The sequence below is a fragment of the Pinus tabuliformis genome, chromosome 3_2 (assembly GCF_031772625.1).
Source record: "Pinus tabuliformis cultivar Carrire ecotype Pingquan chromosome 3_2, CPIR1, whole genome shotgun sequence".
NCBI lineage: Eukaryota > Viridiplantae > Streptophyta > Pinopsida > Pinales > Pinaceae > Pinus > Pinus tabuliformis.
The window spans coordinates 1,132,594,259-1,132,622,123 of NC_142302.1; the positions used below are offsets into that span (position 1 = coordinate 1,132,594,259).

General features: G+C 40.6%; 2 pseudogenes across 1 annotated transcript; both read left to right on the top strand.

The window, feature by feature from the left end:
- The first annotated feature begins 7,792 nt into the window (after positions 1–7,792).
- LOC149184684 (chaperone protein ClpB1 pseudogene) lies at positions 7,793–24,087 on the top strand (annotated as a pseudogene).
- On the top strand, positions 23,174–27,849 carry LOC149184685 (chaperone protein ClpB1-like; annotated as a pseudogene). Its single transcript, XR_016257305.1, has 6 exons — positions 23,174–23,974; positions 24,212–24,516; positions 24,640–24,980; positions 25,136–25,415; positions 25,518–25,715; positions 27,379–27,849. The product of XR_016257305.1 is annotated as a chaperone protein ClpB1-like (transcript).
- The last annotated feature ends 16 nt before the right edge of the window (positions 27,850–27,865 follow it).

Below are 27,865 nucleotides of genomic sequence, written 5' to 3' on the forward strand. Positions count from 1 at the left end.
CTTATAATTTTACTTCACCACAAATTGGCGACTCTGCTAGGGAGATCCCATCTTTTTGTTTGTTTTGGATTTCATGATTTCGTGATAACTTTTTTAGTTTCACATTTTCCATTTGGTTCTTTTTCTTTTCTCCTACTTACTGGCTTGAGCCTAAAATTCATAGTAGCAGATCTGGTCCCTAGTTTGAATTTTTATTTATTTATTTTTCCTTAGTTACCTTGGCCAGTGCGTTTAATCTACTAACAGTGGCGCCGACGAGCGTGAATTGCTGAGCAACAGTCGCGCCAACCAGCCTCTGGCGCTTGTTGTCAGTTAGGCAGTCGCGCCGATGCCTGTAAGTGAAGACTAGGGCTTGACCCAAATCTTGACCAGTGTGTTATACTCTTGTGTTTTTGACCCCGTGAGCCTTTTTGATTGTTTTCTCCCTGATTAGAAAGCTACTTTCATTTGGTTTTGCTTGATTGTTGGCTTGTCATCTTTCTATTCGATTGATTGAGTCATTGAGTGGCCAGTGACACTAGGGCATCTAGTTAGTCACCCATTCAGTAGCTTGTGGACTCACTAAGTCCGGTTGTAGGTGTGTTTACTCCTTGCATTTGATTTTTGGTCATTTTACGACTTTGACCTATTTTTACACAAGTTTGAAAAAGTTTCGTTTACTAGCTTGAACGTCTCTTTCCGGCATAGATTACATTGTTGGCCTTGAGTTTGGTAAAGTCGGTTTTTCATTGACCTAAATGAACTTCTCTTTTCATGTTTTTATTTGCTTGAAGAACTCATTGTTTCGAAAACTTTTTCATTGAACATTTGTATGTGAAGTTTGTTTCGTTGTTTCATGAGAAAGTATGAAATTCTAGCCTGTTGCATCATTGTGTTACGAAATTTGCATCTTTTTCAGGACTAGAATTGCATCGGCATTTGAAAAAGGAAGAGAATTTTTCACTTTGAAAGGACTAATAGAGAAGTGCTTGTTAGGAAATTAGGAATTGGAATGCATTTTTCATTAGTTTATTTGTTGAAAAAGTGAAGTAGTGAAAGATCATTTAATTTTTAGTTGCTTGATTGTTTTCATTTGATTGAGTAGTTTCTACCCTCTTTGGTGTAGGCATTTTATCGAATTGAAAGGGTCTTGTCCCATTTAGATGCATTTTAGGTCTTGTCGAGTAGCATCGCTAAGACCTGAAAACTGAAACATAACTCTAGATCAACTCTAAAATGAATTCAATTAACCTAAGGCGCATTTGACATTAATGATCATATCTAGAAGGTCTGGGCTAAAGACGTGTTCTGACGTCTTTAAACCTAGAAGTTATCATTAGCTTCAACATTAGACAGCGCTAGCACAGACTTGTGCTCCCCATACCATCGAGTATATAACGGGAGACCCCACTAGGCTGCAATCTTTTTATCCTTAGGAATTCGAGTCGGCCGCCTTGCGAACATGATATGCTGAACACAGCATTCCGGGAGATTGCCTGCTCGTACTTCTTGGTTCGCCAGGAGGTATTCTGCAGTTTAGGGTAGCCTGGTAATCCTGTTTACCTAGATCATCCAGAGCCGTCATTTGATCTTTTTCACTCATTAAACTTAAAAGATCATTCGATCACTTGTCCTTTCGAGCTCGTTTCCAATCGAAAGTGATAGAGTCATCTTTGTTTCCTTCTCGACTCTTAAAATATGAAAGAACATCAGTCTCTTACGCGTCTTAATAATTGATTACCCACGATCCAAAACATCCCATTAGTCTTTTGACCAAATCGTGAGTTCCCTTAAAAGGGCATTTTAAAGCCTTGAAGTTATTTATTCTATCGGCTAAGACAAGGTCATCATGGCTGAACCATCTGGTTCACCCAAATCCTCTTCCTCTCCTCCATCTGAAAGATTGTATGAGGAGCCATTTCCTGAGTTATCAGAGTCACTTGAGGACCAAAATGTTGAACACGCTATTGTTTTGAGTGTTCAACCATTGTCATCTCGTCCTCCGCCTACCTTCGATTGAGGGTCATCTGTTGATCTTGGCCCAGAATCTCTGGATAATCCCATTCGAACTCGAGTGAACTCGCCGACCATTGACGGTTAGCTTGGATTGGTTATCTATCCTCCAAACCCTCTATTTGATGTTGTTGAGATATCACCGCAGCATCCTTACAATGCGTACGACGATCCGGGTGTTCCTTTGGAACTATCCCCCAGTACACGTTCGGTCATTGGTCGTCATTTGTTTCAAACATGGAACACGAAGGCGATGCTCTAGTCACATCTCCAGATGAGTCTGAAGTTTCTACTCCACACACTATTGAGGGGGAAGAATTGCAATTTCAGTTCCCTCCCGAGGGTTTCCCTTATTTAGAAGGTATTCTTGCCAATTTTCCACCCAACTATGTGTCCCTGGGGCACTTAGTTTTAGGCACACCTAGTGCCTCATCACTCTACCATAATCCTGTATGGGCGTCAGGCGCCAGGCCTACATCAGGTCCATTCGTCATGAGCACGAATTCCCAACAGGTTGTTACTTCAGTCCCGGTGCAGCCCACCGTTCCGAATACCCTTGTATCATCAATGCCAGTTACACGTCAATCGCAATCAACAATTTCAAAGATTGTCTCTGTTAGTTCTTATGTCCCATTAGTCAGTGGCCAGATTGTGCCACCACCTGGGGGGCAGAACCTGAATGTCTCTATGGTGTCAGGTGCCACTAATGTGAGCGGCTCACAATGTCATGCGATTGGTATAAACCAACCCTCTTCTGGTATTATTTTTAACCCTGCTAATCCTACTGGATCAAGCAATGTCCAGTACCAACAGGTTCAGAATCTCGTTGGTCCATCTAGATCGAGCGACGTTCAGTATCAGTAGCCCTATGGGGCTTAGGTCCAAATTCAAATTCCTTACATTCCATATGGTTCTCAAGGATTGGTTAATCAACCTTACACCCTCCAATCTGGTCAGTACATCCAGCTTGGCTATGGCCAGATTCTGTTCAGTAATTTCTCGGGCATTGTTCAAGTACCCTTGCAACAGCAAGAACAACCTTTACAGTAACCAGGGCAGCCTTTGTTACCACAAGGGAAACCTTAGTTGTAACAAGGGCTCTCCGCGCAACACCAAGGGAAATTTATCCCCCAATAAGGTCTCCTGCAACAACCGCAAGGCCAATCCTTGCAGTAGTTGCAACAAGCCATGCAATAGCAGATGCAATATGCTCTACACACCTCTCAACCCATACCCTCACGGGGCCAACCTCTACAAACCCAGGGACAAATTTTGCAACCGCAAGGTCAGCCCTTGCAACAACGAAACCAACCAGGGCAACAGAAACCCTTGTATACATACCAATAAGGTCAACCCTTGCAAGGGTAGGTTCAAGGTCAAGTCCTACAGCAGCAGGCCCAAAACCCTCTTGTCCTAGGTCAACAAATTCAGAATCCTGCCTGCCAAGGGCACCAGTTACAAAACCCCTACATCCAAGGGAAATAAGCATACCAACCTTGTGCCCAAGGACTGCAGGTCCAGAACTCTCTTGTTCAGGGACAACAGGTTCAATAGCCCTATGTTCCAGGACAATAGGTCCCTTATCCATATGTCCAAGGTCAACAGGCTCAACAACCTTTTAACCCATATGCTGCCTGTCAGCGTATTGTGCCTAGACAGTTTCAAGGTATTCAAGCTCATAATCCTCCTAGCCAAGGTAATCCGCAATGGGGGCAGCCTCAGATGCCATATGGCCAAAATCCTCCACTGTAGGGCCAAAATCCTTACGAGCAGGGATGGTCTCCTCCTTATGGGCCCGCCTATCGACCTCCCATGCCTTTTAACACTCAATTTCCTTTCTTGGCTACACTCGAGTTGCCAAATGTATCACATCTTACAAATGATCTGGTCCTTCATTTATCGTACTAGCCTCCGGTGTTGTCCAAGGTACCAACTGATTGCCCAAAGTTCGATGGAAATGCTAAAGAAGATCCTCAGGCCCATGTGATGACATATCACCTCTGGTGCTTGTTGAACTTGTACGTGGACGATTCCATTCGTCTTTGTCTTATCCAACGAACATTCACGGGTGCCGCACAAAATTGTACATCGAGTTACCTCGGAGTACTTTCCATGACTTTAATTCATTAACCATGGCTTTCCTCACACAGTTTTAGTTGTCAGTTCGCTATGAAACTGGCACCTATTTGCTCACATCGCTTAAGAAAGACACTGCAACGCACATCTCTGATCATAAGCGTGAATGGAGACGTAGACGTCGCCGGATCAAATTCAAGATAGTTGATTAGTTGCTCACTGAATTGTTTACTAAATCATTCATAGCCCCAATTGCAATATAGATATGGGTGGATGCGTCAGTGAAGAAAAATCCATCGCTTGTGCCCAGTACTTGGATCTGGTTTACTCTCAGTCTAGCACTTTATACGAATTATTACCTAAGGCTCCCGACCATCATCTGATCCCACAACATCAAAGTCACCAGTTGTTCCTCCTGTCGATGGAGTTATTGGTTCAATATCCCAGACCCGTGCTAAAACTTCTTCCAAACAGAAGTCGGCCTCGAATGCTGCTCCTAATAGTTCACCTCAGAATCCATTTGGCCCTGGTAAAACCTCAGAGGTCAACGTTGTCTAGTCTACTGCAGTGGACAAATCCTCGAAAGGAAAGAAGAAAGACAAAGGCAATGCTAAAGCTGATGCCCCGAGACAAGGTCCTCCCAAATCGTCTGTTGGCGAATCGTCGCAACAGAAACCAAAGCATCCTTGCCTCATTTGCCAGGAGGATCACTACACTAAGGATTTTCCTTGAGGATCTGAAGTTAGTCGCCTTCTCAAAGGGACCCCTGTTGTCCTTAAAGAACCATTTTTGTCTCAGCAGAACCAAATGGTAGACCAACCCCGATCTACTTCCTTTGGATCTCAAGTGTTCATGATGTGCACGCCTATTAATGTGGCCACTCGATCAAAATATTATCAAACTCTAGCTCCGACAGCTGGGAAAGAAAAAAAAACCACACCTTCTTCTTCTTCTATCCCGAGTTCTAGCCCTATGCAAATTGAGCGCCCTAACCCTGATTCCGCGACGCAGCCACCCTCTCGAGGTGTGATGCAGAAATCCTCGTATAATCCCAATGCCTGAGCCACTCAACACTACAATATTGTTGAGGATTTGTCTCAGGTCCCGTCAGCCATGTCGGCTCTCGAGGTACTCCAAAGCTGCCCATCACAACAAAAATATTTGCTGTCAGCTATCGGGGGCATCGATCCCCTCGATTCTAATTTGATATGTTTCGATCTGGAGAATCATGTTCCACAACTCCCTCATCAGATTACCTTTCTTATTCGGGTAATCATTAATGAGAAGACCATCCACCGCACTGTCATCGATGAAGGTGCTTCCACCTGCATCATGTCAACTGCATGTTGGAAGGCTATTGGTTCCCCTGCATTGAACCAGTCTCTGAACACTTTGGAAGCTTTCGATGGGTGCGATTTGTGACCCTTCGGTGTCTTACCTAACCTTGCCATCACCCTGGAAGGCAAGACAGTGCAAGTTGAAGTAGAGATTGTTGACACCAATCTCAATTATAATATTCTACTCGGCCGAAGTTGGACTCATGCCATGCATGTCGTGGCCTCCTCTTTGTTTCGCGTAATCCATTTTCCCCATCAAGGGAAGATTGTCACTTTTGATCAGTTGTCTTTATTTGCCTCTTCCTCCTCAGATGGCAATGTTCTGTACGTCAAGCACTCTGGTGCTCCCTATGAGAGTGTGGGGGCGGGTCTCTTCAAATATTCTACCTTAATGGGAATTTTTCCACTTCTACCTCCTCATGTTGCCTTTGTCAACATGATCTCAGTCAAGGCTGATCCCTGGGTCATACCTGCACTAGATCTTGTTGATACTTGGGGTGAGGTTATGCCGCTTAGTCCCGCCGAAGTCAATTACATGGAAATTGTTTTGGCTTCGACCTCTGCATCCTCTAATTCCTATATTTCGAAGACCTCTCTCGATATGTATTCTCAATCCCCCTGGCTTGGCACTTTAGAATCATCTAATCCCTTAGCCGAGACCTTCCTCGCTGATGAAGGTTTCATGGAAATCATGTCTCTCGAGGAACCACCATGGATCGATACTCATCATTGCTCCTCATTCTTGCCTCACCTAGCGGTCATGTCTACCGCTCTCAAAGAGTCCTCTTCTCTATTGTGTGTTTATGTATCAGTTTATCTTGACATAACTGAGATCTTTCAGTTGATGGCACCTCTATCCCTTCATGGACTCGAGATTTTTCACCCTCCTCGGGTTTTCACCAATTGTCCTCTGACTCATAACCCATCCTTGCCCAGGGAGCATGGGGGAAAAGCCTTATACGAGTTCTACTCTATTATTTGGCTGAGTCGATGCTTACTCATCATGGCAATGGTAAAACTCTAGTGTTCATCTGTGTTGATTGATTACCCGAGTTCCAACATGGACTCCTACCTCAAAAAGTACTATGCTTAGGTAATCTTGCATGGTTACTTATGTACATTAATATGTGATTCATTTTTGTACAACGCGGTTTTGTCTGATAGTCTTCAAACAACTTTCCTCTTTACTATGCTTTTCTTACCTTGCAGATGTCTACAACTCCTCACATTGGTTTCGCCGATGGTGCTTGCCGTAGTACCCAGAACCTATCATCCGCAGCATGGGCTATCTATGACCCTAACGGTGAGTTGATTGACCTTCAAGGTATCTGCCTGGGTCGTACAACCAACAACATTGTTGAATACAATGCGGTCATCGAACTGTTGTTAGAAGCCATCACTCTGGGCATCAGGGAATTGGTTGTCAACCTGGATTCACAGCTTGTCATCCTTCAACTCAACAGGCAATATTCTGTCAGGAACCCTCAAATATTACGAATGTATCTCCGTATCCGTCTATTGGAAAGACATTTTGATTATATTACATATCATCATATTCCTAGATGCATGAATACATTGACAAATGCATTAGCTAATTACGTGTTGGATAGACATTTATGAAACATGTAAAAGATAAGACAAACCATTTGTACCATAATAGATAGGAAAATACAACATATATATATATGTGTGTGTGTGTGTATGTGAGAATGTTTGATACATTAGAACCCAAAAAAATAATATGTGTGCCTGTAATAACATCAGCGGCTCGCAGGCCTCGTACATCTGTGGCATGTAGACCTCAAAAAATATGTAAGTACTGGACCTAGGAACTACTCAGCATGGTCATGGTAGCATGAGACAGCTCGTGCAACATGACTCAGCAGTCAGCAGATCCAATCTGAGACTCCCACTGTATGCCTCTGGTACGGACGAGGCATGTCTCCTATCTGAGCATACTCCAGGATACCATGAGTTAAGCCCTCGAGGATCCTCACGATCTCCTCCTCATTGTCGCTCCCTTCCCGATAAGGAGCAACAACATCAATAGGACAAGGGACGCACCTCGCTATCAGGGACATCTCAGTTGGCCGCTTTGGCCCGACATCTGCATAAACAAGAGAAATGTTGTAAGCATGCATATACCAAAATTAATTAAAAAATCTTAAAATCTCAAAATTTTGATTTTTTACGTTCGTAATTGAAGTCCTCTCCATCCGTTAAGGGCATGTCTGGATCTCCACAGAAATCAATGTCGTTGTACATCCAATCCTCCACGACAATCTTCTGTTTTCGTAGCCATGAGAAGAATGCAAGTCGGTATGACATATGCTGACCCCCAGTGATCCTAGGTATCAAATGACTCTAGCGGGCCATCTGCGGATCGCATGGCGCAGGAGGATAAACCTCAGTCAACTGATATTGGAACAGTGGCACTCGTTCCAAGAAAAAGGTCACAAGTACTAATTCGAAGCCAAATTGCTTCAAATTCCCCGCCTTGGCCTTGGACAACTAGCGCTTGATGTTCATCTTCATGGCCTCTACCTAGTTGAAGATCGTAGGAGATGTGCAGTCAATAGCATAAAGGAACTTCAAATTTTTAGTCTCATGTTCCGCCTGGGACCCCGCCACTCTGTTGATAGTCAACAGAAGCACCCTCAGTGTCAAATCTTGCACACTGGAAATCTCTATCTTCCCACTCTTGGATTTCAAGGCCTCAAGGCAGTGTTCGGCAAGCAGGGAAGATATGCTTGCCCTGACCGGACGTGACCCATACAAGTTCACTGGCTCACCTTTGCGAGACAATCCAATGATGAAGTAGATATCTGAAGTTGTCAACTCCAGCTCCTATTCCCCAATGACAAAAATCTCGCGATTAATGTCCCAAAGGCTTATCAAGTATCGAAGCAACTCGGGTTCATCCCGCATCCCTGGTGTAAGGAAGAATTTGAGAAGCCTGCAAGCCCTCAAAGCCTCCAGGCAATTTGGATCATTTAGTGCCTGGGTGTCAACATCTTCATGTTCTCTTTCCTTCCAATCCACCATTTTCGGCGATTTCCCTCCTACAAAAGCCATTAATTTAAGTCAATAATCATCATTGGCATATAAAATTCAAGTTTAAACGGTCAATTTTTTAGGAATATTTATTTTTCCCTATCCATGGCGCCGGTGCGCCTTTTTAAAAACGGTTACACCAATCAGCGCGGATGGTTGTGAAAATCACCCTCGGTTGGCGCGATCCTGTGCCCAGAAATTGCGTTGACCAAGGGTGAAATTTTTTCTCAAAAAACCTCCCTAAAAATCCAAAAAAATGGTAAAAACATAAATGAATGGCATGAAAATGGAGCTCAGGGCTTCGGTTGTTACTTGGAACTGACGGCTTGTCCATTGACCTCTCAGGTATCCTGCAATCTGCTCCAGAACAACTAGGGCAAAAGAGGGTTAAAAGTCTTTACTGCAAAGGTAAAATGGTAAATGGTAAAAATATATTTACTTTTCCCCTTTTTATTCATTTTTTCATGAAAATATCAGGTTTTGTAAATATTTTTGACCTATTTTACCTCAAGGACTCAATAATACGCTTTGCCTTACTTGGGCAACAACAAGTCATGGATGTTCAACGATGAGGATGAGTCACATTTCAGCTCTTTTCTCGACTCGTTAAACTCATATGAAAAATTGCCGAGTATTTTTTTCCCTTTTTGACTCGTTAAAGAGAATAAAAATGGGGGGTCCGCTTTCAGCTCTTTCTGACCCTTTAAAAGCGAAAACATGGTCGAGCCCTTGTCATTTCAAAATCATTAATGGATGCGAAATGTCGTGCAACCAATATAAGTTTACCCCTTTTTCGGGCTGGGAGGAACTATTTATGAAAAAGGTACTCGACTGAAATGGTCAACCAGTTCTCTCAAGTATTGTTTTCTACCTTTTCGGGCTTGAGAGACACAAATGTACGAAAAGGGATTGTGTGGAGTTTTCTTTTACATGTCTTTTTCAGACTCTCTAAACATGAAAAAGATATCGAGTTACACCTTTGTCGGACTCGTTAAACTATTAAACGACATCGGATTCGTCACCATAACAAACATGAGCTTCTCCTTCCTAGGGATCGTTAAACTTACTAGGTTGGATTCATCAGAAGGATGAACTTACAATGCAAGCATATGATATTCCCTTCAAGCTTGTGATTAAAAAATAATTGGGGTACTCGCTAGAAATGGGGGCCAGGGGGGGGAGATTTGGAAATCTATCAATCGTGTCGGCAGCTCACTCTTGAACATGACACTCTTTTCTTCGTGTCGGGTTGGGACATCCTCCTTTTCATCATTGACCTTCCTGGGTTTGGGCTGTTCATTTTTGTCTTCCATTTGATCTCTGCCACATCATCATGACCTTTGATCCTATTGATCGAAAATCTGCCAAACTTCCAGTTGTGTTGCCGATATGTTCAAGAGTTGTCCTTCTGCAATTACACTTACCTCTGATTCTCTGTATCATCCAAAATCATTTTGCATCCTCTTGTCTCGCGTCGATGATGTGGGATTCATTATGGAACTCCTTCAACACAGTCATTTTTTGTCAACTTCAACTCATTATCTAGGAAGTTGACCGAGAGACTCCCTTCTATTTTGGTTCCTTTCTCCTATATTGATGGAACTACCTCAAGGGATAAGTCATTCTCCCATGATAAGAGGATCCATCTCCCATTCATATTTCCTATATAAACCTCCCTTCTTCCCAAGCAAAAACTAGTGTGTGAATGTTATAGTCAGATTTGATAGTTTTCGCTGAGTGTGAGTATACTATTTTGGATTAGAAAATCAAGCTATTACTAGTTGTAGACATCTAGTTGTGTGAGAAAGAAGTGTGTTTGGTTTGGAGTGAAGCCTAAAGGGAAGAGCTTTAAAACTATTGTTGTTTGAAGCCATCGTGGAATGCTAGCAGAAGTTTGTGGGAACCTGGTCTTGTCAGAGGAAGAATACAACATCAAGACGAATGGTTGTAATCTCTCTTTGATATTAATATATGCAACTCTCGATTGATTTCCTACATGTTTTGTAATATTACATATTTATGTCTTAATGTTTCTTAACTTGTTAAGTAGGTTGAATTGCAATTTGTCTATTATTATGTTTGTGCGTTGTTGTTGTTTACTTGTTTCAGGAGTTTGAAGAAGGAAGCGAGAGATTGTTGGAGTGAGCAAGCGAGGACATCATCAAGCAGGATAAGTGACCAAGAGGTAGGCCCTCTTGATTGATTCTAACCTACGAAAATCTTCCATGGAATGTCTGTTGTGGCTAGACCCATTATCGGGCTAGAGGAATTCGTTCGTGTCTGCACTTATAATTTTACTTTACCACACCTGGCATACATGTATACATCTACACATATATCAAATTGCACCCTTACTACAGGTTAGCGTCCCTAGATATATATATATATATATATATATATATATATATATATATATATATATATATATATATATATATATATATATATATATATATATATATATATATATATATATAACATCAAAGTTTTGGGCATTCAACCCACATATTATTCCTAGCCATTGTATATATTTTAGTATACAACCCTGTAGATTAATCTTAAGGAATTATCTCCTCGAATCCCCAAGCACTCCATTAATTAACATTACAAACAATCATGGCATTTAGATTAATCAAGAGACTAAATTATCACATAAATGCATGCAGCGTCCTAAAGCATTGAAAACAATCTCATACTAATACGATAACCATCCTTTACATACTTATATATTCCACATGATGATTTTGCTCATGATGCAGTATTAGTATATATACATACACATATGTGTACATGTTAGTAGATGTAAGCATACAAGGATAATGGACAAGCTTATTTATCTTTCCTACTATATGTTTCATTATGCATGTTAGTAGTATGATTATGACTCTCATGTGTTGATACAATTGAAGTTGTATGTTTCATATCTAATGCTTACATGTTAAGAAATGAATGGATTAATATATTGGAGAAAGAATGGTAAATTTGTGTAATTGTTATCACTACTGATTCACACCCCCTCCCTCCCCTCTCAGTAGTGATCTTGGTTCCAACACTTTTTAAATTGGTTATGGAGTAGTACGAAAACAAAATAAATGTCTACAAGCATACCTAGGGAGTTTCAATGATTTTAAGATGAAACCTTAATCCACCACATAAAACAACACTCCTTAGACCATAATTTTAGTGGAGGAAAAGTAGGAAAGGGAGAGAAAGGAAGAGGGTGAGGAGGAAGAAGAAGAATAAAAAGAAGGGAGTGGTTCTTTTGGGTAGGTGTGAGTGAAAAGAAAAAACAATAAGGAGGACTAGGGAAAAAATGAGGAAGAAGGGAAAGAGAATATAGGATAAAAGAAAAAGGAAGAAAGGGAGGGGGGGTGGGGATAAGAGAAAGAGTGGGAGTGTAGGAAAAATATGATTGGAAGAAAAAGAATAGGGAAAGAAAAAATAGGATTGGAACATGCTAACAAGGGGAGAGAAGATGAGGGAGAGACATAAGAAAAAAAGAGGGAAAAGAGAGGGGGTAAGGGATAAGAGAAAGAGGAAAATGAAAAGTGGAGAGGTAGAGGTAGAAAAAGATGAGTGGGGAAGAGGAAGAGAAAAAGGAGAAGATAGAGAGGGAGAAGAAGAGGGAGAAGAAGAGGAAGGAGAAGAAGGAGAGGAGGAGAAGATGAAGGGTAGAGAGGACCCTCTCTCTCTCTCTCTCTCTCTCTCTCTCTCTATATATATATATATATATATATATATATATATATATATATTCTTCGCCCATCTACAATACCAAACACTCATGTATTTTTTTTTGGTAAATTCATACACTATATATTAGCAAGAGAAGCTTTTATATTGCTAACGACAACTCAAATTCTCGATAAAACCAAATGAAAGGAAGAACCATAGAATTTGATTCAGAAGTCTCAAAACTAACAGATCAACCTTAACATAGTAAATGACATGTATAAAAAAATGAGGCTTATCAATCATGAAGAAAGTAACTAAAACCTATAGAAATATATGGCTAATATAACAAAAATTAAAACTTTTCTATGAGATTTAGTTGTACTCGAAGTAGCACTAAGGTTTATCCATAGGTGATGAATGCTTAGGATTGCACAAGGGAGGTAACTCCCTACATTAGAATATTGCATTATCCATGTGCGCCATCCTTTCATCCATGTCCTGGTAGAGAAATTGTAGCTCTTCCATGCTAAGGAGTAGCTAGTTCCTGCTCTCATTACATTCAAACAATATCTTTCCCAAGGGTTACCTAATGAGCCAATATAAGTGAATGATGTGCAGGTTTTGGTTTTCGTGAGCACAATTATTTCCCATGTTAGGCACTCTGTCCGAGATTGTTGTGATGATACATGAAATAGAGAGGTTCTCTATATCATCAATGACCTCTTTCTTTGTATCTTGAATTTCATGTTTCACTTCTAGAGAAGTCTATAGTTGGTATCATTTGGCTTAGGTGTGACCTATAAAACAAGCTTGAGAACTTCTAGGATCTCCATGACCCCTTGCACCTCTAAAATATCTGAGTCTTTTTCAAGACATGGTGGGGTGAAATGTACAAAGGAAGAGAAAGGGGTGGGAAAAGAAGGGGAAAATAGTGTGGATAGGGGAAAAATGAAAGATAGAAAAGCCACATGACCATGATTTGGCTTGATTCATCTCTTGTCTTCCAACTGGATTTAATTCTAATGGATAATGTACATAATTTAAACTTGGATTCAAATCCTATCAGTGCAACTTCTCTCAGCGTAGTTCCTAATTTAACATTATGGCAAGATGGGTGCCATATCCAACTATATTGGATCATCAGCACATATTATATCATCACTAGTTGTATATCGATCTCTAAACGCAATTTTAACCTGCTAAAAAAGTTGAACTTAAATTCCAAGCTGAATAAAATGGCTATGCAAACTTCAACCTCAATTTCAACTATATATTCGATCTATTAAAATGTATATGTGTGGGTGTGGGTGTGGGTGTGTGTGATATGTATATTTAAAAATTAAAACTCTATATATAAGTAATGGGCTAATTCACTTAATTTAATTAATTGAGTAAAAGGAGACAAAAAAATCCAAGTTAAAAAAAATTAGTTTAATAATCATGGTGAAAATGTTAAAGTAGCATACCCATGAGAATTAAAGAGTTGGAACACCATATGCAAAAATTTAAGAGTTCGTTGGGACATTTGTTACCTCACATAAATAAATATGTTTACCAAGAGTTACCGTCCACTATAATTTTGTTGGGATAGGGTCCCCTTGGGTCAATTTTGTAAACAATTTTGTTATTATTGTAAAATCTCCGCATTTTGAGGAGCGGAGCGTGAAGGTCATTAGGAGTGAAAGGGGCTTTAGGAAGGTCAAAGCCCCTTAGTTTGTTAGAAGTTACTTTGTTTTATGACCCGCACATGGTTCGTAGACCATGATATTGTAATAGAAGATGGTATAAAAAGGAGTCATATAGAGTCATATGAAGTAAGTTAATCAAGCAGTGAATGATTGATCCGGATTTAAACAGGAACGCAATAGATTACAGAGATAACCATAAATACAGAGATGCGATAACCATAAAAACAGAGATGCAGCGGAAATAATACTTCATTTCATTACTGTAAAATACTGAAATATGTTTACAAACAGAAATGGAAAGAAACCAGCTAGGGCGATGGTAGCTTATCTCTGAGAAGAGATGTGGCGGCTACATGCCTCTGAACTGTTCCGAACTGTCTTACAATGAGGCTCGAAGGCCTATTTATTGTTGAGAAACAATGAAAAACCCTTCACATCCCGAAACCTAACCCTAGAAGATGAAACGCCAAATTGTGGGCCCCGTTTGGGTAAATTGGTACATCAATTTCCCGGGGTCGTAACTTTGGCATACGATCTCCGTTTGACGCGTATAATAGCTCGTTAGAAAGATCTATCCGAGTACTACCACTTTGGGAGGCAACATTGGTCTATGACCCATGTTGCCCCAGATTCCCAAAAAAACGTCGTTTAGGGCCTCAAAACGACTCCGGAAGTTCAGGACCCGAAAAACTGCTAAAAATAGTAAACTGTGCTACAATTTAGGAAACTGAAAAAGCTGAAAGAGACAGTTGTGGGGGTCCAAATGGGTTGGTGGGTGGCCACCAACATCCACTTGGATCATTCCTCCCCCCTTAGGAAGCAATGGTCCCCATTGCGTTGAGCTCCTCCATCTGCTGAACTTGTCCTGCAATCTCTGATATGTCCAGTAATGGTGGGAAGCATGGTTGACGATGGTCCATATTGAACACTTGGTGCAGGCAAAGGAATGGAGGAATGATGTGCTCCAAAGCATTGTTCCCCACAGCCTTGGTACTGCTGTAAGGACCATGTCGGAGTGGTCTGAGCTTCTGATGGGTTCTGGTAAGGCGTTCTCTCTGTCGATGCAACCAGAATTTGTTGCCCACCTGAAACTTGTGTGGTACCCCTGTGGGTGAGGAGAAGTTGTTCCTGTGTTCTTTCATGACCGTATCCCTTTGCTGCTGCTGCTGTGTGGAGGAACCCTTTGCAGGGGTCATGGATGTAGCAACGATCTTCCCCTTAGTTTGGGAGTGAACCAGACAAATGAATTTCCTGGTCTGTGATATGAGCTTGCTGCCTTTCTTGGTAGTAATCAAAGATGTGGCGGTAGGTGGGGCTACCTCCGGTATCCTGTATAATGAATTATTCAAAGAAATAATGACAGCACGAGGCCTTGACTCATACACAGCATGTCGCCTCCACAAGTATGGCTGGCCTAATAATACATCACAAACATCCAGAGGTGTAACATCACACAATACCTCGTCTGTAAAGGGTTTGATGCTGTAGGGCAAGCGACACTGCTGGCGAACTTTCAGATCTCGTCCTTCATGAAGCCACCCGATACTGTACGGCTGCGGGTGCGGTGTAGTCGGTAGGCCCAACCGCTTCACGACCTCTGCTGAAACGAGGTTCTTTTGGCTACCACTGTCGACAATGAATTGCAGCGGTGAACCCTTCACCCACATCTGTGAGTGGAAAAGACGCTCCCCCTCCTCTGGATCTTCGGGCTCATTTTTCTTGATCTTGGCGGTGGCAACAGTGGCACTGGGATCCGCATCAATGATCTGCTTCCCTTTACCATTCCCCTTGTCGGGTTCTGGCTCAGGATCAGAACATGCATCTGATTCGGAAGCCTTCAACTCGGCCACCAGCGACTGCTTGGTCCGACACTCACTTGTGTTATGAGTGGGACTCTTGTGGAACTCACACCACTTTCCTGTGTCCTTCTTCGGCTTCGTGGTGTTGTTCTTTTCTTGCAGCTTCGACGGGTTGTCTTGGGTCACCCCGCCTTGGCTTTGTCCTTTGGGCTTCGGATTTGCAGATCCAAAGTCTCGCTTCTTCTGTTTGAACTTTTGCTCGATTTTAACAGCGTATCGGTACGCTGTGCCGAGTGAGGGGATGTTCAAGAACCCCATCTCTTCCTGGATGTATCTGTGTAGGCAGCCACGGTATTTGAGTACCAGATGCAGCTCAGAATCTTTGATACCCAACTGTGTGCGAAGGGTATGAAAAATGTTTGTGAACTCTGGCACATCTTGGTCTCGTCCCTGCCGCAGTGTGGTCCATTTGATGTATTTGTCCTCATAGGTTCCGACAGGGTAATACTGCTCCTTGATGGCATCTCGGAAGTCATTCCAAGTGGGTGTGGCTGAAAATAGTGAGCCTGTACTTTCATCCTTCTGCTCGCAGTAGGTTTCCCACCAGTCCTTGACGTGGGGGGCTGCTTTGAGAAGAGCGAAAACAATCTTTTCCCGACTTGAAAATTCATGAACAGAAAAATACCCATCTAGCAGATTTAACCATTTATCTACGGCATCTGCGTCTATTTGACCCTCGAAGATGGGGATTTCAAAATTAACTTGTACCTTGAAGGGTGTGGCGTTTCCAGAGTCGCTTTTGGAAGCCGATGCGTCGCCTCTGGGTAGCCGCTGAAGGATCTGCGCAAAGCTATCCATCATCGCGTTCCTTTGCCGCTCGAGCGCTTCTTCGAGCAAGATTTTGATAGGATCTCCTGCCCCCTCGTCTTTCTTCTCATCCGCCATGGGAGGCCGTCGGGATTTTCGAGGCTGGTCTTGCAAAGGTTCGACCAGTTCAAGCCCTAACTCCTTATATCCCGACCTCGTTGGGGACATGCAAAGAAAAACAGAGAAAAAGCAGACCGCTCTGATACCACTGATCCGGATTTAAACAGGAACGCAATAGATTACAGAGATAACCATAAATACAGAGATGCGATAACCATAAAAACAGAGATGCAGCGGAAATAATACTTCATTTCATTACTGTAAAATACTGAAATATGTTTACAAACAGAAATGGAAAGAAACCAGCTAGGGCGATGGTAGCTTATCTCTGAGAAGAGATGTGGCGGCTACATGCCTCTGAACTGTTCCGAACTGTCTTACAATGAGGCTCGAAGGCCTATTTATTGTTGAGAAACAATGAAAAACCCTTCACATCCCGAAACCTAACCCTAGAAGATGAAACGCCAAATTGTGGGCCCCGTTTGGGTAAATTGGTACATCAATTTCCCGGGGTCGTAACTTTGGCATACGATCTCCGTTTGACGCGTACAATAGCTCGTTAGAAAGATCTATCCGAGTACTACCACTTTGGGAGGCAACATCGGTCTATGACCCATGTTGCCCCAGATTCCCAAAAAAACGTCGTTTAGGGCCTCAAAACGACTCCGGAAGTTCATGACCCGAAAAACTGCTAAAAATAGTAAACTGTGCTACAATTTAGGAAACTGAAAAAAGCTGAAAGAGACAGTTGTGGGGGTCCAAATGGGTTGGTGGGTGGCCACCAACATCCACCTGGATCAATGATCTAAGTAAGAGAAGTCTGTACTTAGGCAAAGGGGAAGGCTCCTACAGTTGTGTGCGCGGAGACCTTGGCAAGTCCACAGCTGAGTGGTGGGCCCCTGCAGCTATGTGCACATGGTAGAAAGAGTGTGTAATTGAAGATTTGAGCATAATAAAGGCTATTTTGAAGCATTATCTATGTATTTGTGCGTTATACTTTACTTTTGAATTTACTGTATGATTCGCTTTGTTTACTGCAATTATCCTGAGAAGTACTTAATAAATGCATGAAAGCAGTAGATCTGTTTAATTACTTGATGTTATGAATGTTTAGAACAGTGAGCACAGAGTTTTGATCTGTTAATTGTAAATTACTGTAATTTTCAGGTTTTAAGGGTTAGGGTTTGCAAAGATCAGAATAAAGCCCTAGGAGTAACAGAAACACATGAAATAGTCATTTAGATGCAAAAACATAGTTTTGGCATCCCCCAATACTGTCTCAGGTGAGATTGTAGCTTGTGCTACGAGGGTTGTTGTCGAAAGGGTTGGTAGTGTAGGGTTTTGTTGGTTAGCACAACTAACTCTGAACCTGGGTCCAAGCCCCCTTAAGCCAACATCATGACATGTGTATTCATTGTGTTGTACTTTGTGTATGTATATGTATTGTGTTGTACATCAAGTGTAGGTGTATGTATTGTGTGGTGGTGTACACCGGATGTAGGAGTATGTATTATGTTGTGTTGTACACTAGGTGTAGGTGTATGTGTGGTATGTCAGGTGTAGGTGCATGTATTGCATAGTGTTGTATGTCATGTGTGGTTGTATGTGTGTGATGCACACTATGTGTATGTGCACATGGTTGAGGAGAAGGCACTGGGTGTTTGTCGGGTGTGGCAACCGATCCGATGTGCATATGAAATAAGGACAAAGGTAGAAGCTAAGGATTGATTAAAGGATAAGTATCAATATTTTTATTTTAGTTTTATTATGCATGTGATTTATGATTATGATCTATGATGATTACATGTGATCTATGATTCTGGTTTATGATGGTTACATGTGATTTATGATTTTGATCTATGATGGTTGTGTTTTGATCTAACCTAATGTGATATGTTTATACATGATAATTTGGTCAAAGATGTTAGTTTGACTTGTTGTGACAGGAAACAAACAAAATTTCAAGTATACCTTTTTGACAGACCACCAATGAGGTATGATTTGAAGTTATTTCAATTTATTTGCCATTAATGGAAATTATGTGCTTGGTACAGGAAAGCATGAAATGCCCTGTTGAGTGGTCGAAATTGACAGTAAGCATTAGCAATAACATAAAAAGGAATTGGAATAAGCAATAGTATGCTAGTAAAGCATTTAGGAGCAAGGTCATTGTGGGACACTGGTACCCAATAGTGTCCATTGATTGCCATGAGCATGCTATGATTGGTATGATGGTTTTAAGGCAGGGATATGCCTTGGTTTTTGGACCTTCCAATGCGAGGAAACTTTGTCGAGGGATGGACTGCCCGAGATGGGGGTGCCAACGGAACTTGGAAGGTGTGTGACTACACGGAAGGGGGTGGTTGGATTGCTCGACGGACTGTGTAGCAAAGAAGGGAAGTTCAGGGATATATTTGTTTTGGTTATTAACATTGCCATATGGAATCAAATGCACATTGGGAGTGTGCCTTGGAACAATGAGGCAGTAACTGTTCACTGAGAGGACAAGTGGTGCAGGATTATAATGCTGGACATTGGATACAAATTTAACCTTGCAGTGGATTTTGGACTTCCTGGGAAGGAGGTGAATCCAGGTATTACTTTGAGGGTGGATGTGTGAGCCTTTGGATTCCCTTGTTGCGGATGCAGGCACCATATCCTTTTATTTGTTGGTTGAGGAAATGTGCATATGTGTATATGTGTTTATTATTGTAAATACTGTATCGAGTTGGATTTATAAAGCTCCATAGGCAATATGAAATTTTTTTGGGTGAAGCAAATGTGTATGTGTGTATATGTGGTTTTTATTGTAAATATCGTAGTTAGTTGTGTTATAAAGCTCCAATAAATGGTATGTCATGTTTTAGCAGATGGTCATTGTAAATACTGCAATGAGTTATGTTATAAAGCTAAATGGGCAGTATGTTTTGTTTTCATCGGTCTTGTTGGTTATAGGTGTCATCAAACACCGAGGAGGGTGTTCCCCCAAGGGGGAGGGTTCTGTAACAACCCTGGTTAAAAATCCATGTAAATATAAAAATATAAGACCATGGTCATGGGACACATATTCCAAGCTGAATGGTGGGAAAAAACATCCTAGTGGGGTGTCACTTTAATTTATTATGGCTAAGAAAATTGACAAAGGAAATGGAAAAGGCTTTGGAAAGGCATGAGGCATCTATTGGCATTTTATTTATGAAAATAAAAGAAATTAGGAGAAAAAGAAGGTGAAAGGTCACATGTTGCATGTGAGGAGGAAATTGAAGGAAAATAATGGAAATTGAAGAAAATAGAGGCCTCATTGATAAAAAGGCTTCTGAGGATAAGTTGGAAGTTCTTGACAGGTTTTGGTGGAGCTCTCTTCTATTCTTTATCTCTCTCTCATACTCTTGGACACTTAGATTTTTCTTGAAGCACTCTTGGAAGAGTATGGCATACTTGGAATTTGGAGCAAGAAGGCAAAGGAAAAGCAAAAAAACGCATGAGGACATCGATATCAACAACTACAGTGGGTTTTGCTTGCAGTTATCAAGTTACATGTATGATTCCTTGTTAGCTTTTTCATGCATGGCACATGCATGTGGTTTCTTGGTTATGATCTGTCATTGGCATGGAGGATTTCCCGGATTGACAATGGTTTTGCCTAGCCTTTCCATTTTCTGGATAGTCGTGGTGTTGTGGGTTTTATTTTTGTTTTCTGGTTTGCTCTCATATTTCTCTTGTTGTGGGTTGAGTTATTATTTCCTGGAACCTTGGTTGGAAAAATGCTCAGGAAGCCCTATAACAACTTGGGTTGAGTTATTAATCCTAGAGCCTTGGTTGGAAAAACACTCTAAAAGCCCTGTAACAACTTGGGTTGAGGTATTAGTTTTGGAGCCTTGGTTGGATAAACACTCTAGAGCCCTTGGTGGGTTGAGTTACTAGTCCTGGAGCCTTGGCTGGAAAAACGCTTTGGATCCTGATAGAAGCTGTGGGTTGAGTTACTTGTCGTGGAGCCTTGGTTGGACAAACGCTTTGGAGCTTGGTGACACCCGTTGGTAGAGTTACTAGTCCTGGAAGCTTGGTTGGAACAAATGCTCTAGAGCCTTAGACAGCTTGGGTAGAGACCAATCTGGTGATGGCTAGTGATGTTCGACCGTGAGGTGGAATCATTGATCAAGGGTTGAGGTGGTTTGGCCTCTGGAAGCCCTAGATGGTTTTGATTGATGCGTTTTATGAGATCCCACATTCATGCTTGAATATGGCACTAGGGTGATTGGCTGAAGAGAGACTTGGCTCAGCTAATCTACGCTCGGGTGGAACGTGGTAGTCCCATACAGGATTGGATTTTGCATCATTAATATGAGGTTATTTCTCCTTGTTAATTCATGAGTATTATATTGGTTTATATGTGGGTTATATGGTTGTTGTTTCTTTGGTATTTCTGTTGTTATTATGCTAGTTATGAACATGTATTATGATTGCGACTATGTATGGGTCTCATCATGTTTTTACTTGTAATTGAATGAACAATGTATCTATGGCCTAATAGATGCTAATGCACCTAACGTGATAAGGAAAAAATGCCTTATAACGAATCTCAGATAAGTATGACACTCCTATGCTCAGTTCTGTTGTTAAGACCTGTAGCTTTCATATTTGTGATATGTTTGACGAAATGCCTGTCATGGCTAGTAGGGGGCCAATATAGTATTAGTCAATGTTTTTGCAAATTTATCATTGTTTCGTTGTGATAATTCATTTCTGAGCTTGTCATTGAGTTTTGGGCAGTGACCTGGGTCTCGGCCTGAAAAAGTGGCACAAATCTTGGAGTCGCAGGCACAGGTCTAAGGAGAAAAGTCCCCAGACACATGCATACCATGCTTGTCCATATCAAGGGAGCGTCTGGGAGTTTAATGGTATAAAAATCAGTGGGACCCAAGGGTTGGTTACCTGAGTGGTTGGGATGGCTCCTAGGAGTTCTGTCACTGATGTGGAAGGCCTGTATGGTGTGTTTCTGTCGATTCCACTTCCTTATCTGACACATAGGAGTCAAATCATATCATAGTAACTTCTCATCACATGTTTACTCTGGTTGGTCGGTTACTTGTGTAGATGTGGGAGGAGGGTGTTACACCAAAAAGGTTTGCAGGGTAAGTTGAGGGAGTTCCCGCCATTGTGGGAGAGCGAGATGGTTTGTGGTGCTACACTAGGTGTAGAGGCTAATGGTATTTATACATTATTAGAGGCCCGAGGGAGACATAGTATCGGGAAGGCGGAACGAAAAGGTAACTCAAACAAAAAATATGAAAAATATGCAATCACAGATTACATGAGAAAAGTGTGATACTAACCTGGGTCCCAACTTTGGTCGCTATCGTAGACTCTAGAGGTAGACCACAATATGAGGAGCCTCTTTGTGCTGAGTACTTGCGTGTTAGAGCAAACAACCAGAGAATAATGAGTTGGGGGGAGGAACCCCTTTGTATAATATCAAACACACGCGTGGGCAAGTCAAGGTTATTGTGGAAAAATCAATGATTAAAGGTAAGTTGGTACAGTAAAATCCAGTTATTGCAGATTGAGTTGCTAGGCACATCTTCGAGAAAATAGTTTACAACATCGCAAGGTTTTTTGCGAGAGGACTCACTCAATCACATTTTTGCACATGAGATTGCGATGACACAAATTTAGTTTGCGACATAATGCAATTATTACAAATCTAATCTTCATTTATGATGTGACTAAGCGCTAGAATTTGCAATAAGGTCTTTTGGGCAATTTTAGACGAATATGAAGACTTAGGAGAATCTTAAGGACATATAGGCTTAGGATAACCATTGGAATGCACCTTATGAGGATTTCAAGATATGAGGATCCAAATTTTTAGAATGTCAAAAATTTGGGGGGTTGTTGTAGTCGCTACAACAATTTGATAAACAATTATTCTATCTTTAGTCTAGTTTCCAAGGAGTAAGCAAAAAAACAGAGAACAAGTCATGACCTTGGTAATTTTGTAATATATCAATAGAAATTAAAAATATATGTATTATTAAACACTCATTCATTATTATAATAGATTTTTGATTTTGATAAAACAATTTAAAAAAAATTAAAATAATAATGAAGAACGTACACTAAAACTAATATGGTCTATTTAATTAAAATTCTTTAATATTTTAATTCTACCGTGAGCAAAACTTAAAAAATAAATAAATTAAATATTTTAATATTTTATTTCTATCATAAATAAAAACTGAAAATAAAAAATAAAAAATTAATGGAATATTTTAAATATTTTATTTCTATCTTGAATAAATTTTTTTTAAAAGTATTCTCATTATCTTCTTGTTACAATAAGCCGCATTAATGATTCTAAGTAGACAAATAATTTTTAATGTAATTATTAGGGAAAATATGTTTTAAAAACTTATTTAAATTACATAAACCTAAATTCTTAAATTTAAAATAATTGTCACACATTTATATATAATATAATTTTAAAAAGTTACATGTTTTTAAATAAAATATAACATAAAATAAAATTAAATTATATTTAATAATTAAATTAAAATATATATATAGTTGTTTATTTTATATATAGGTAAAAACTTATTATTATTATTTAAATGATTTCACATAGTGAAGCTAAAGAACCAAGCTAAAATATCTGCGGTGCAACAGGTTTTTTGAAAGTTTTTATTTGTTTTGGAGGTTTTCTGGTGGAAAACGTAATTTGGGGTTTAAGGGCGCAATCTGATATGAATCCTGAGGAAGTCTTCCATATGTTTTTGTTTCTTGCTTATTTGTAATATTTATAATTTGTTGAACTTAGGAAGTGCGATTTCGGATTTTGATCACGCTATATGCCATTCCTCCAAATGTATGAAAACACGGGTTCTAGGGTTCTAGCTTTTAAGTTTTAATATCAACCATGGGTTCTAGGGTTCTAGCGTTCTAGGGTTCTAGCATCAACCGTGCTGGGTATTTACAAAAGAGCAAGGGGGACACTCATTTCGCGGTAGATCATCTTATTCTTGGAGTGCTAAAAAACTCCCAGGTTTCAGATTGCTTTACAGAGGCAGGTGTGAGGATAGAGAGCGTGACATCTGAAGTGAAGAAGCTCAGAGGAGAGGGCAAAAAGGTAGATACTGCGTCTGGTGATACTAATTTTCAGGCCTTGAAAACATATGGCCTCGATTTGGTTGAAGATGCTGGGAAGCTTGAAGAAATTCAGAGAGTAGTTATAATTTTGTCTCGGAGGACCAAGAACAATCCTGTGCTCACTGGAGAGCCTGGTGTTGGAAAGACTGCTGTGGTGGAACGGCTGGCACAAAGAATTGTTCGAGGGGATGTACCACGGTAAGCTCTTTTGCAAGCACACAAATATATATTGTTTGCCCTTGAAAAGGAGAAAGATAAAGCCAGTAAAGCTCGTTTGGCTGAGGTTTGTACTTGAGATAACCTTATTGCATATTCTTGGCTGTCTTTCTGATCAGTGATCAGTCTGTAGGCATTTTTATTATGATGGGGATTCTCTGCTGTAAAGATGTCTATTGAAAATTCTTTGTATGTGGGGGGGTGTTCACTGTTGTTTGACATAGTGAAAATTGTTGGTCGGTAAGAACCGTTAGTATCATAACCTTTAAATAACTCATTTTCTTTTCTTTTCTGATTCTTATAGGTTCACAAGGAGCGTGATGATTTGAGAGATAAGTTTCAACCGATGAAAATGAAATACCAAAAAGAAAAAGAGAGAGTAGATGAAATCCGGGGACTGAAGCAAGAATGTGAGAAACCGCAGATTGCTGGGGAGAAAGCAATCTGCAATTTCTGGCATTCTTGCTTCAGTCACGTAGGAAGGCTATGGCACAAGCTGCAAAACTATACAGGGCCCTTAAAGAAACAAAGACTGTAATTTCTAGAAAAGAAGCCATGGGAAAAAATCTCATGTTAACAGAGAGTGTGGGACCTGATCAGATTGCAGAGGTACGTTGAACGAAGTATCTATACATACCAACCATTGAATATGATTGACAGAATTTATGTTGACAACCCAATGAGAGCTATAGTGTCTGATGTTCATGATATATAACTATGTGATGAATGCAGGTTGTGAGTCGCTGGACTGGTATCCCTGTTACAAGACTTGGTCAGAATGAAAAGGAGCGACTGATAGGTCTGGCAGACAGGTTTCATGAGAGAGTTGTTGGACAAGATGAGGCGGTTTAAGCGGTTGCCGAAGCTGTGTTAAGATCGCGGGCTGGACTTGGAAGACCTCAACAGCCGACTGGATCTTTCCTATTCTTGGGGCCCACTGGAGTTGGCAAAACGGAATTTGCAAAGGCTCTTGCAGCTCAATTGTTTGATGATGAAAATCAGCTGGTCCGTATTGATATCTCTGAATATATGGAGCAACATTCAGTTGCAAGGCTCATAGGTGCTCCTCCTGGGTATGTGAACAGCTAGATGTTTCTAATTGAGATTGGTTGATAGCCAGACACTCAATTGGTTGGCAGCAGGACGCCTTTTTTTGTATAGTTGTATTTATATTTTTGCTCGATTTGTTGTTGTAACGTACTAAAATGGTTTGATGTTGTGATGGCAGTTATGTTGGCTATGAAGAGGGGGGGCAACTGACAGAAGCAGTAAGGAGAAGACCCTATAGTGTTGTTCTTTTTGATGAAGTTGAGAAAGCACACACTTCAGTCTTCAACACTTTGCTTCAAATGCTTGATGATGGTAGACTTACGGATGGACAAGGTCGCACTGTTAGTTTCTCAAACACAGTCATTATCATGACATCCAACCTTGGAGCAGAGCACTTGCTTGCTGCATTGTCTGGCCACACAACAATAAAAACCGCAAGAGAGAACGTCATGCAAGAAGTATGCGCACGCATTCCTGGACTCTGTGTATGCATCTTTTTCATATAATTTTATCACGAAGTTGGCTGCGGTGCTTTGACATGCCTTCGAATATTGTTGCAGGTTAGAAGACATTTCAGGCCAGAGTTATTGAATAGACTTGATGAGATAGTTGTATTTGATCCTCTTTCTCATGATGAGCTCAAGAAAGTTTCTAGACTACAGATGAAAGATGTTGCAATTCGTCTTGCAGAGAGAGGTGTTGCTTTAGGGGTTACGGATGCCGCTCTGGATCTTGTTCTTCAGGAAGCCTATGATCCTGTAAGTAATCACTATGTTTCTTTTTTATTCAGTCTAACTTGCCAGGGAATGTGCCCCCGACCCTAATAAACTTGACGCTGCATCTCCTTCACGATTCGCTTCTCCCTTTAATAAACTTGACGCTGCATCTCCTTCACGATTCGCTTCTCCCTTTCCCTATTGCAGGGGACATGACCCACTCCTTGGAAACATGTCTCCATATCGTAGGAGATGTTGTGGGAGGGTTCCCTGACTAAATTCGACTTACCTTCCTTCGAAACAATCTAGAATTGCGATTTATATGTTCTATTCTGATGCCTGGTATTTTTCATTCGTAATGTTTGCTCGGTGTCCTTCATGTACTATGATTTTATTCAAGGTCTGATTTCTATTTTCCATGCCCTCTCATATAAACCTGTGTGGAAAGTTATTCTAGGAGTTTGATGTTTTGCAGAGTTTTGGTCGTGGTGGTGGCCAACAGTGAATATTAAAAGAGCAGGACTTTTCAGTTTACAATTTCATTTTCTCAGATTTTCAATTCTCTCAATTTTCGCTTTCAGTTTCAGATTTTCCGATTTTCAATTTCGATGCTTTTCATTTCGATTTTTACATAATGTTCTTCATACAAACTTTCACATAATTAGTGAAAGAATCCTATTGATATAAATTCCAGGTATTTTTAATTATTCATACATAAAAAAATTATAAATGTGTATCTTGATGTTCCCTCCTACCATGATTTTAAAAAGTGGGGACTCAGCTTTGTATATTGTTCTTCGGGAAGCCTATCATCCTGGAAGTAAAACAATCTCTTTGTTTCAGTTTCTTATTCAGAGTCTGTTTTGCCAGGTGATGTGTTCCCGACCCCAGTAGTCATGTCTTTGCATTTCCCTTTCCAGGGGATGCTCCTCCGTGTTCCGTGGGACTTGATCCATATTCCAGACACGTCTCCCCATCCCGGGTGATACAGAACGTGTTCGGTAGTGGGAAGGTGCCTCTGACCAAATTTGATGTACCTCACCTTGAAACAATCTGAAATTATTATATTGTCTGATTTGATGCTTAGAATTTTCATTATGAAGGGTCTAACTGGAATCCTTCATGTCCAATGATCAGATTTTATGTCTTATTTGCATTTTCAATGGTCTGTCATATATTTTGCATGAACCTGTCTAGGGAGTAATTTTAGTCTGATATTTTTGCTGCCAGTTGGTGGTGGTGGCCAACGGTTGATCTTTAAGAGCTGTGAACTCTTCAGTTTACAGTGTTGCTTTCTGAGATTTTCAATTTTCTCAATTTTCACATTCAGTTTCGGATTTTCCAATTTTCACATGATTTTCTTCCTTCTGTATGGATCCCATCGATATAAATTTCAGTTCTGTTATTTAAATTTTAACATTTTACCTGCACACTTGAACTTTAAAAATGGGGTGCTGCCTGTCTCTGCGTACTCGGCCAACTTAGTTCAAAGTATATAGTAAAGGGATGTTTTTAGTGCGTTTGCCGACTAATATAAATTAATGCATTGTTTACTTGTTAATACTAGTGAAGCAGGCAGGATCATTATTAGCCTTTTTGCTTTACGGGCAATTTAGATCAAAATTAGTGAGTAAAATGCAAGACCTAGTTGGGGATTCTCATTTAAAACCTCTAAATGGATAACGTGGTAACGTGGTACCTGCAGGTCTATGGTGCTCGCCCCTTGCGATGATGGTTGGAAAGAAAAGTTGTCACTCAGCTATCTCGGATGCTCATCAGTGGGGAGATTGATGAGAACAGTACAGTATACATTGATGCAGTGCCTGAGCAGCAGACATTATCTTATCGCGTGGACAGGAATGGGGGAATCGTTAACCAAAACACTGGTGCAAAATCGGATATCTTGATAGAAATTCCGAATTCTGCCTATTTTAATGCTGATGCATCCCAGGCAGTAAAGAAAATGAGAATTGAAGAAATAGACGATGATGAGCCAATGGAAGATTAGACGGTGAATGATGGCATCTTCTAGGAACTTTCAGCTTATTTTTTGTGATGATGCTAGTATAACTTGAGTTTGAGTGCCTTGTAATGTGTGTTTGAGTGGGATTAAGCTAAATGGCAATGCTAAACTTATTGCTATATATTAATAAAGAATCGTATTTTTCCTTCTCAACCAATTGTAAGGGAGC